Source organism: Megalobrama amblycephala, linkage group LG6, assembly GCF_018812025.1.
Source record: "Megalobrama amblycephala isolate DHTTF-2021 linkage group LG6, ASM1881202v1, whole genome shotgun sequence".
Taxonomy (NCBI): domain Eukaryota; kingdom Metazoa; phylum Chordata; class Actinopteri; order Cypriniformes; family Xenocyprididae; genus Megalobrama; species Megalobrama amblycephala.
Genome location: NC_063049.1, coordinates 6,229,024 through 6,239,692, shown reverse-complemented (window position 1 = coordinate 6,239,692; position 10,669 = coordinate 6,229,024). Strand labels below are relative to the sequence as shown.

Here is a 10,669-nt window from a genome sequence, read left to right as displayed (position 1 = left end):
CCTGGACCACGAACCATAATAAACATGCTCCAGCCAATAACCGACAAGAATGATTTTAAATGTGCGTTCATGACTGTTTCAGGAAGCACGGAGGGGAGGGGGAGGGAGGCTCTAGCTAGCCTCTGTTTTGTTTGACAACACTTCGAACGTCAACAGGAAGTTACTCCAGCCAGGATCACTTAGAGCACCTTTAATTGTCCCCTGCACTATCAAAAAAAAACCACACAAAAAACAAAACAAAAACAAAAACAAAAAACAGCAAAACATTACTTTGTATGATTTATAAGCTGTTTTCCTCATAGGGACCAAAAAAAATGTCCCCACAAGGTGAAAAATCACTAGTATTGTCTTTGTGGGGACATTTTTAAAGTGCCCCTATTAAGGATTTTTGAAAATTACCTTTCATGTAGTGTGTAACATTGCTCTAAGTGAAATGGAAACATCATGCAAAATTTAAGTTATTGTCACTCAAAAGTAAAAGTCGACTCTGAATCAATTAAATGAATCGTTTGTAAAACGAATCTTAAGTCTTTTCATTGTGACGTCACAACGAAACATTAGCATATTGCCCGTCCACTTATTGCCTGCGCAGACACCAGGGAAAACTTGAAACCCGAACCTTGTGCTGTGTGTTCCCATCATTTTACTGATGACTGCCTAAATGCATTCAATGAGGGATTCGCAGGCCGGTTGTTATTGAGGGATGGGTCAGTACCCAGTTTATTTGGACCAGCTCTTTCCTCCTCTGAATCACAACCTGTAAGTACGATTAATAATTGTTGTCACGTTTGACAGACTGACTGTTTTGTAGGAAAGAATCATGGGCGTTTCCTCCGAGGAGGCAAGGGAGGCAGTGCCGCCTCAAAAAAATAGGATGAGAAAATAATCCATATTACATATAAAACAACACAAATGTTACAAATTATGACATTAAAAAGAGAGCAAGTCACTCTTATTTCTTAAGGAACACCGCCCAACAGTGACCTTCTGTTTCCGGTGAGAGTACGATGTGTGCGTCTTGCTGCCGCTTCTCACTGGTATTCTTCATTCATTCGTTTGTCTGTTGCTGTGTTGTGCCTTGCGTTTATCGTGTCATCTCCTCTCCTGCGCTACTGGATCTCTACTTCATCTTTTTTGTATTATAACCGGATTTTACTATAGTCATTCTACTGTGGATTATACCTGACACAGGTAACTTCTACTCATCACTGGCTACTCATCCAACTCACACCACTCTGCTGTCGTTTGCCGATCTTCGTCTTCGCGCTATTCAAACGGACCTTCTACATAGCTGGCGGGTGAGTCTCCACTCCTTCGTTTATCTATCGTGGACAGTATTTTGGATGGTTGGTAACCCCCCGCCATTCAATCTGACTGAAAAGGTCCCCACACTGTGCTGATCGTGCTCAATTAGCAACGAGAGTGCTGCGGCTCTCCAGTGATGTTGTGTTGTTACTGCTTGTCAGTGATTTAACCATGCCTATCATTGCTCGCAACGTCCCAGTACCTGCTCTGCTTAGAGTTTTAACTCTGGGCCTATTATTCAGCTGTGTCGCAAATATGATGCTCAACTACTCACTATCTCAACTGTGTAGCCTGATATCGCATCCCCGACTCGACTCGACTACATACAGGCTCTGTAAGGAGCTTGGGATTGCTCGACATCCAAGTTATGTTCGTCACTATTTCTCACTGCACTGCCTGTCATCCTCATCTGTTTCTATCTGGTCTAACCGCTCGGATCCTCTTAAATGTAAACTTGTACCTTCTACACATACATCTCCCTGGTTTACTCCTGCACTTTGCAAACTGAAAACTACTGGTCGCTGCCTTGAACACCTTCACAGGAAAACCGGTTTGAATGTGCATCTTATTGCCTATAAGGAACATATACAGTTATACAAATCCACTCTAAACACTGCACGCTCCAGCTGCTACTCTACCCTCATTACTAATGCATCCTCTCGTCCTAAAACACTGTTTTCTGTGGTCAGTAAACTCACCAATCCTCCTGCACCTGTCATGAGCAACTCAGCGGACCTCTGTGAGTCATTCTTACACTTCTTCCAAAATAAAATAAATAGCATATATGATCACTTTTCACCTACTAACTCCTCTCACCTCTCGCATGACTTCCCCTCTGATTTTGTACCTGGTACTTTTACTGACTTTAACCCTCCAACCCCTGCTTAAATATCTCTGAGCTAATCAAGAAATCAAATGCATCTTTCTGTTGTCTTGATCCTGCTCCTACTGCTTCACTTAAAAACTGTGCACCTGTCATCTCACTGCCTATTTCACTTCTCATTTCTCAACTACTCAGTGCTGGTGTTGTTCCTCTGTTAAAAACTGCAGCTGTCACACCTGTCTTAAAAAAACTTGGTCTCGATCCTTCTGGCATGGTCAATTACAGACCAATCTCGAATCTTTCAAAGCTGCTTGAAAAAGTTGTTGCTGCTCAACTTCAATGGTATTTGTCATCTCACAACCTCTACGAATGTTTCCAATCCAGCTTTTTAACACTTTTTACTCGTGTTTGTATTTCTGAACTGAATCCTCGTCCAACACGCAATGGGTTGTGGGCAATATTAGCCTTTATAGTGTGCACGGATCCACACTTCGAAAATCTACCGGAAATAGTAGACCATCCGGGGACTTTTGGTATACCCTTTTTCAACATACTATGCTTTGGGACAGACTTATTTTAAAGTACACATGAAATCAAAATTGACCTTATTTTGTTATCTCAAATTGCTAGTTTTGTGGTGAACAATTCATCTGTGCAAGTCAATCCACACAAAAAAATTGTTTGGCTTCGTAATATGTAATCAAAATCTGAAAATGCTCCTCCCCTCTGCAACGGTGTCCCTTCTCTGAAGACATCAGTTTGACGGCTTGGGTTGAAATCGCTTAAACCACTTCCCTCCGACCGTTAGCCTGCTATGAGCGAGAGATGGAGAGGAGGAGCGCTGAAGTGAAACTCTGCCCTCTATTCAATATTCCGTTTCACTTGGAAATATGTCACAACACTGGAGAAAAGTCGTTTGCAACTTCCGGTTCATGGGGACTTTAATCTCACATATTATTATGGATAGTATGGACATTGGGATAGACTACGCTAAACTGGGGTTACTTTGTGTTCTCTCTACACTGTTACAAGTAGGCTACAGCTATAAGCGCGCAGACATTATTATTGACAACTATTAATGAGAGCACAAATTATATGGATTAAAAGACTGTGAATGGCCGACAAAATTATTAATATAGACACAGTAAGTGTTGCGTGAAAATAAATGTGAAATGGCCTGTTGCTATACAACACGAACGTGCATTAAAGCTGTAGAAGAAATAAAACCAGCAGACGCAACATTAATTATCAAGAATGTTTTGCTTCCCTTTTACCTGACATTATCTGTCATTAACACAACATGAAGCAATTGCATAAACCGGCACATTAGTTTTATTCTTGTGCATGCACTAAAACACAGACCGTTCATTGGTGGAAAAATGTGAACGTGAAGAACTGCTTGTGTTTTTGTGTGTGCGGATGAAATATAATCATCCATAACATTCCTCTGTGCGCTTCACCTCTCAATGCACCACAACTGCTCCTGACAAAAACACAATTAAATGATTTGGCAGTCTTGCATTAAGCTGTGGATTTATATGTGATGCATAAATTAAAATGATTTACTTTTCATGCAGTAAACGTTTCTGGATTTATTTCACATTTTAACTTTCTGTGTTTTTTTGTTGTTGTTGTTGTTGTTGTTTTTTTGTTGCTCAGGATCAGTTTAATAAATGTAATTAATACATTTAATAATTCATAATATTTTGACAGCCCAAAGGGCTGCAGTCCATATTTTGAAGTGCAAATAAGGGCCATTAAAGTAGCATTAAAGGGAAAAGTGTATTACAGTATTGAAGTGCATTAGAAATACACAAATGTAATAAAAACTTCTGATCAGGTACATGAATTTCTTTCACCATTTCAAACTGACTATATGTTGTTTTCTTTATTTGTCATAATTACAAATATTTACTTATGTAACTTATGTAACTTCATTCTATATGTATGTATGTGTGTTTGCAACCATGCAAAATTGTGAAAAGTTCTAATGAAAAAGTTCTAAAGTTCTAATTAAATTAAACAATAGCCTACCTGATATGATATGAAGTGTGAGCAAATTATTAAAAAACGTAAAGGTCATAATTCTAAAACTTACTTATGATTATTTTTTGCAACTCAAAACACATTTCCTGTAAACTTTTATCTAGGCCATCTATGCCTTTTTATACTAAACAAGTAGAACTCAAATACTGTTCATTGAATTGGACATTTAATCATAACAGGGCAACATAGTATTCAACAAAAATAAATTACTGAAGTAAAAATGTAACAAATAAAATCATTTCATTTGCATGTATATTTTAGTTACATCTGAGCTGTAGGCAAAAGCTGGATTTGAAATTTCTGCCCTTACAGCCAATTAGCAGAAACAAACTTGATGTTTCAGTTCATACTTCATATTTATTTTGCTGTAAACCTTGTCACATACCAGCTTTAAGTCATTGTTTTGTTTTTTGTTATGTTTTTGTTATAAGTTTTTTGTTATAAGCAGCCTCACGCAATACAAAGTCAATGGAGACGGTTGAATTGTGGCCTAAATGCGCTCAGTCTCTATCGCTCTGTTGAGAATGTCTTGTTTGTTAACTGGGAACATACTCTGGGTTGGCTGAACTTAGTCATTGATGAGTTTTTGGAACCAGCATGCCTTGAGTAAACAAGGTTTGGGTTAATAAACCGAGAGTTCAGTGCATATGTGACGGTAAGTTAACCTTGCTTTCTGAAATCCCCCCAGATGTATGTTCAAACTTGATCAGTAGAAGGCGCACAGCTGTCATTGGCCAGATTCCTTGATGACGTTCAGATTAAACAATCATGCTCAAACCAACATGGAGAGACAACAAATAGTGCTGCAATATAGAAAAAAACAAAACAAAAACAAAGATTGCAAATGTGTATATTTATTTTTATTTGTAGGCTGTTACATTTAATTAAAGGTGCCCTAGAACCCTATTTCACAAGATGTAATATAAGTCTAAGGTGTCCTCTGAATGTGTCTGTGAAGTTTCAGCTTAAAATACCCCATAGATTTTTTTTTATTATTCAGTTTTTTAACTGCCTATTTTGGGCATAATTAAATATGCGCCATTTCTGTGAGTGTCCCATTTAAATGCTTGTGCTCCCCGCCCCCAGCTCACAACTCTATAATACATTGCATAAACAAAGTTCACACAGCTAATATAACCCTCAAAATGGATCTTTACAAAATGTTCGTCATGCATGCGTCGGATCATGTGAGTAAAGTATTTATTTGGATGTTTACATTTGATTCTGAATGAGTTTCATAGTATGCTAACAGGGCTAAATATAACGTTACACACTGCTGGAGAGATTTATAAAGAATGAAGATGCATGGTAACTTTAACCACATTTAACAGTACATTAGCAACATGCTAACGAAACATTTAGAAAGACAATTCACAAATATCACTAAAAATATCATGATATCATGGATCATGTCAGTTATTATTGCTCCATCTGCCATTTTTCACTATTGTTCTTGCTTGCTTACCTAGTCTGATGATTCAGCTCTGCACAGATCCAGACGTTAATACTGGCTGCGCTTGTCTAATGCCTTGAACATGAGCTGGCATACGCAAATATTGGGGGCGTACATATTAATGATCCCGACTGTTACGTAACTGTCGGTGTTATGTTGAGATTCGCCTGTTCTTCGGAGGTCTTTTAAATAAATGAGATTTACATAAGAAGGAGGAAACAATGGAGTTTGAGACTCACTGTATGTCATTTCCATGTACTGAACATTTGTTATTCAACTATGCCAAGATAAATTCAATTTTCAATTCTAAGGGCATCTTTAATTGGTCAAATGGTGTTTTCACATACAGTACAGTCCAAAAGTTTGGAACCACTAAGATTTTTAATGTTTTTAAAAGAAGTTTCACCTGCTCACCAAGGCTACATTTATTTAATTAAAAATACAGTAAAAAACAGTAATATTGTGAAATATTATTACAATTTAAAATAACTGTTTTCTATTTGAATATATTTCACAAAGTAATGTATTCCTGTGATCAAAGCTGAATTTTCAGCATCATTACTCCAGTCTTCAGTGTCACATGATCCTTCAGAAATCATTCTAATATGCTGGTCTGCTGCTCAAGAAACATTTAATATGTACAATTGTACAAAATATTTGTGTACAATATTTTTTTTCAGGATTATTTGATGAATAGAAAGTTCAAAAGAACAGTGTTTATCTGAAATATAATCTTTTGTAACATTATAAATGTCTTTACTGCCACTTTTGATTGATTTAATGCATCCTTGCTGAATAAAAGTATTCATTTCTTTAATTTCTTTTCAAAAAAATAAAAATAAAAATTCTTACTGACCCCAAACTTTTGAACGGTAGTGTATAATGCTACAGAAGCTTTGTATTTCAGATAAATGCTGTTCTTTTGAACTTTCTATTCATCAAGGAATCCTGAAAATAAAAAATACACAACTGTTTTCAACATTGAAAATAATCATAAATGTTTATTGAGCAGCAAATCAGCATATTAGAATGATTTCTGAAGGATCATGTGACACTGAAGACTGGAGTAACGATGCTGAAAATTCAGCTTTGCATCACAGGAATAAATTACTTTGTCAAATATATTTAAATAGTACGCAATTTTAAATTGTAATAATATTTCACAATATTACTGTTTTTTACTGTATTTTTAATTAAATAAATGTAGCCTTGGTGAGCAGACGAAACTTCTTTTAAAAACATTAAAAATCTTAGTGGTTCCAAACTTTTGGACTGTACTGTATGCTTACAACCAGGGTTAGGTGCTGCTGTGCTATTCACTATTCACCTATCATTTCCCTATGAATTTAGGGTTAGGGGAAGAGTATGTGTACATGTTTGTCTACTTGTGACTTACATTCACATGACCAATAATGACCCTTTTGCATTTGAACAAATCCCTGCTTTGGAACCACTCTGATGCCTAAATGCAGCTGTCCACAACTGTGACATTTTCACTGTTTGCAGCAGCATGATGAGTCAGTGGTTAAAGCATTAGTTCACTTTCAAATTAAAATTTCCTGATAATTTACTCACCCCCATGTCATCCAAGACGTCCTTCTTTCTTCAGTCAAAAAGAAATGAAGGTTTTTGAAGAAAACATTCTAGGATATTTCTCCATATAGTGGACTTCAGTGGAGCCCAAACGGTTGAAGGTCAAAATTACAGTTTCAGCGCAGCTTCAAAGCGTTCTACACGATCCCAGACGAGAAATAAGGGTCTTATCTAGAGAAACCATGTGGCGAACTGAAAAGAAAACAGGAAAAAAAAATGCATACAAATTACTTTTCCAAAATGGGCGGAAATGATCAATCAGGAAGTAAAGAGGAAATGGTATAAAAGGAAGGGGAAACGGAAGGAAGACAAGTAAAAGAGAAAAAAAAAAAAAAAAAGAGAGAGAGAGAAAGAAACGTGTTGGTTACTGAAGTGGGACACATGCTACCTGAACCGAAGGCCTGCCATTGTTGTTGCTGGATTTTCTGTGCGCTGACCGGGTGCAATCCTAAAGTGACGTCAGGAACTGAGCTCTGCACTGTTTGCCTTCCTGGTGCAACATACCTCCAGCTACCTCCCAGTTTAACTCGCCTACTACAGGTATTCGCATTGGTTGACTCCGACATCTTCTAACCTCACGGGAAATCGCCTAACCTGTTCCTTGGCAACCGGACGCGATCGCAGAGTGACGGCGGAATTGATCTCCGGAATGGTTCATCTGCCGGGTGCAACCCCAGATAGCACACGTACGTCTGCAAGACGTCTGTTAAAGATCACTTCATCTGGAAAGCATCTGCTGTTTACAAACATCTGATAGACGTCTTTAAGATGTCAGTTTTACATACATTCTAAATCATAAACATCTTAAAGACATCTTCTAAACGTCTATTTGACATCTGACAGGATACGTCCTATAGACGTATTCCAGATGAGCAAACAACCTAAATAATACGTCTTCCAGACGTAAACACACACATCAAATAGACGTCTCCGAGATGTACGTGTGCTATCAGGGACGTAACCCAAGTTTGTCTCGCCTGCCCAGGTATTCGCATTGAAATCCCCAAACTATTTCCAGGGCTCTCTGTCCAGTAGTGTGGCCGATACGCAGCCAGCAATCATAGCAACACACACACACACACACACACACACACACAAACACAAACACAAACACACACACGCAAACACGCTCGCTTCCTCACTACAAATACACTGAGCGAGATGATCGCTGGTCTGTTTTTGTTTTGTTTTTTTTTGTTTTATATTGTGGTTGTTTGAAATTTAGTAATTTTCTATGAAAACTGGTTAAAAGGAAAGAAAAATCGATTGTGAATTATGCAATGTGAATCACAGTGTTTTGGTTGTTACTGACAAAAGAAATATACAAATTCTGTTGAAAAATGAATTGAGTAACTGTCTTGTGTTCATTTTTTTTTCCTTTTTCTTTAAATAACATTTATCTTGATCTGAAAGCCTTCATTCAGTGACTGTCATTTAAGCCATTTTGAATGGCGTTCTTTTTTTTGTATCGGTGGTTTATGAGCTGTACCGGGAAACTAAAATTATTATTATTTTTTCTTGACAAGTTTTGACTTGTCTGGCGCCCGAACAATTGAAACTTTAATGCTTTAAGTTAAATCGGGGCGGCCACCGTTACAGAAGTGGCGCCCGAACAGGGACTTGAACTCTTTGGAAAAAAAAAAAAAAAAAAATTGTGTGAACTGAACCCAAACTTTGGGTAAATACCAAAGACTTTGAACTTGATTTTTGAATTTTGAATTTGTGATCTTTGAATACTTGCTGCTGGGGAACTCTGAGAACTCTTTTGCATTATCTGGTTGGACATTGAACATTATTTTTGTGTGTGTGATTTAATTGAATTGGATATTGAGTATTTTGTGCTTTATGAACTTTGGTGAACTGTTATTTTGGAAAACTGTCAAGCCATTCAAGTCAAGGGACTGGTGTGACTAACAATATCACAAGTATCATTAAGAACTGTTGGGTAAATTCTGTGTGGAAAAAAAAAAAAAAAAAAACTTGTGAATTTGTAAACCTCTGTGAACTGGTAAATTCTGTATCTTTTTGGATTATGACAGTGTAATCCTTCTGTAGTTTTGTTATTTTGGTGCCCCATTTTCCCCAAAGAATTTACACAGGCCCATCAGTATTTCCTTTAATTTTTATTTTTTTACATTTTACAATTTGACATTGCCATTTTACACACACGTCAACCATGGCCCATACCCCCCCCATCACCATCCACTTTTGTGGCAATTGATCCTCCAGATATTGCAACACCCAATTGGGCCCCGGTGCAACAAACCCCACAACAACCTCGACAACCACTTCATGTTCCCACCTTCTACTCCACACCCACACACTTTCCTAGTCCTTCTCCAAGAGCCCAGGTGCGCTTTGCTATTCCACCACCAGGGGAAAATGCTCCTCCACTAACCGATGCTATGCAGTTGTGCACCTCCACAGAAACTACGCAAACGTCGCCTCCTTCAGGAATACAGCAGGACTTGCCTGGATCTCTCCCAACTCCTGGCAGAGGAATTTATCAATTGTCAACGCAAGTACAAGGGAACTGGGATACCCTGTTTAATCACCTCAAACAGCAGGACGAAGCTCTGAAAGTACTCACCAAGGAACTTGCAACTGCAACTTCACAGCATGATGCCAAGATTGAAACCTTGACTGCTCAAATTAAATCCAACCACCAGCAGCTTCAGAACACGATCACTGCTCAGAGACAAAATGAAGAAGAGGACACTGATCAACTGACAAAAGCCCTGAAAGTGATGGTAACAGGAGAACTAAAGAAAAGCGAACGCACCATAGTCTCTGAAGTTCAGTTCATGGTACAACAATTGCAGCTAGAGGTGCAAAAAGACATTCAAAGCATGCAGCAAAGTGTTCAAAAGGACTGTGACCAACTTACCCATGAAATTAGTCAATGTAATGTCCAACTGAATACCTTCACTGACTCCCTGAAAGAGCTAAAAGAAGAAATGGATAGTTATTTCAAAACACCTGGGAAAACTGTGACTGATTTTCAAAGTTTACCCAAATCACCCATTTACACCTCCGCTGCAGAAGGTGAAACAGCCCCCACACAACCCCGTCTATGTTTCCACTTCCTCTGCACCCAACATCTGTGGTCAAGAGTGATCATTTGAAGCTTACCTTCCCCACATTTGGCAGACCATCGGATGATAGTGACCCTCTGTTATATTTAACCAGGTGTCAAGACTTTATGGCATTACACCCTTTGGATGATGCAGACATTCTGGCAACCTTTCGCACTGTCCTCTATGGAACCGCCCGGGACTGGTGGGAAGTGGCAAGGTCCTCTGTTAGCACCTGGATTGAGTTTGAGACAGCATTTCTTTCAGCATTTCTCTCTGAGGACTATGAAGACGAGCTAGCTGAGCGTGTACGCACCAGATATCAAGGAGAAAAGGAGCCCATTAGAGATTTCGCTTTCACGTACAGAGCTCTAT

At 38.4% G+C, this 10,669-nt stretch overlaps 1 long non-coding RNA gene across 1 annotated transcript; it reads right to left on the bottom strand.

Moving 5' to 3' along the window:
• Positions 1 to 9,223: 9,223 nt before the first annotated feature.
• On the bottom strand, positions 9,224 to 10,163 carry LOC125269761. The gene is made up of 3 exons (XR_007185186.1): positions 10,108 to 10,163; positions 9,811 to 9,908; positions 9,224 to 9,710 (listed from the first exon to the last, which is right to left on the bottom strand). It is a non-coding gene; the product is annotated as an uncharacterized LOC125269761 (long non-coding RNA).
• Between the last annotated feature and the right edge of the window lie 506 nt (positions 10,164 to 10,669).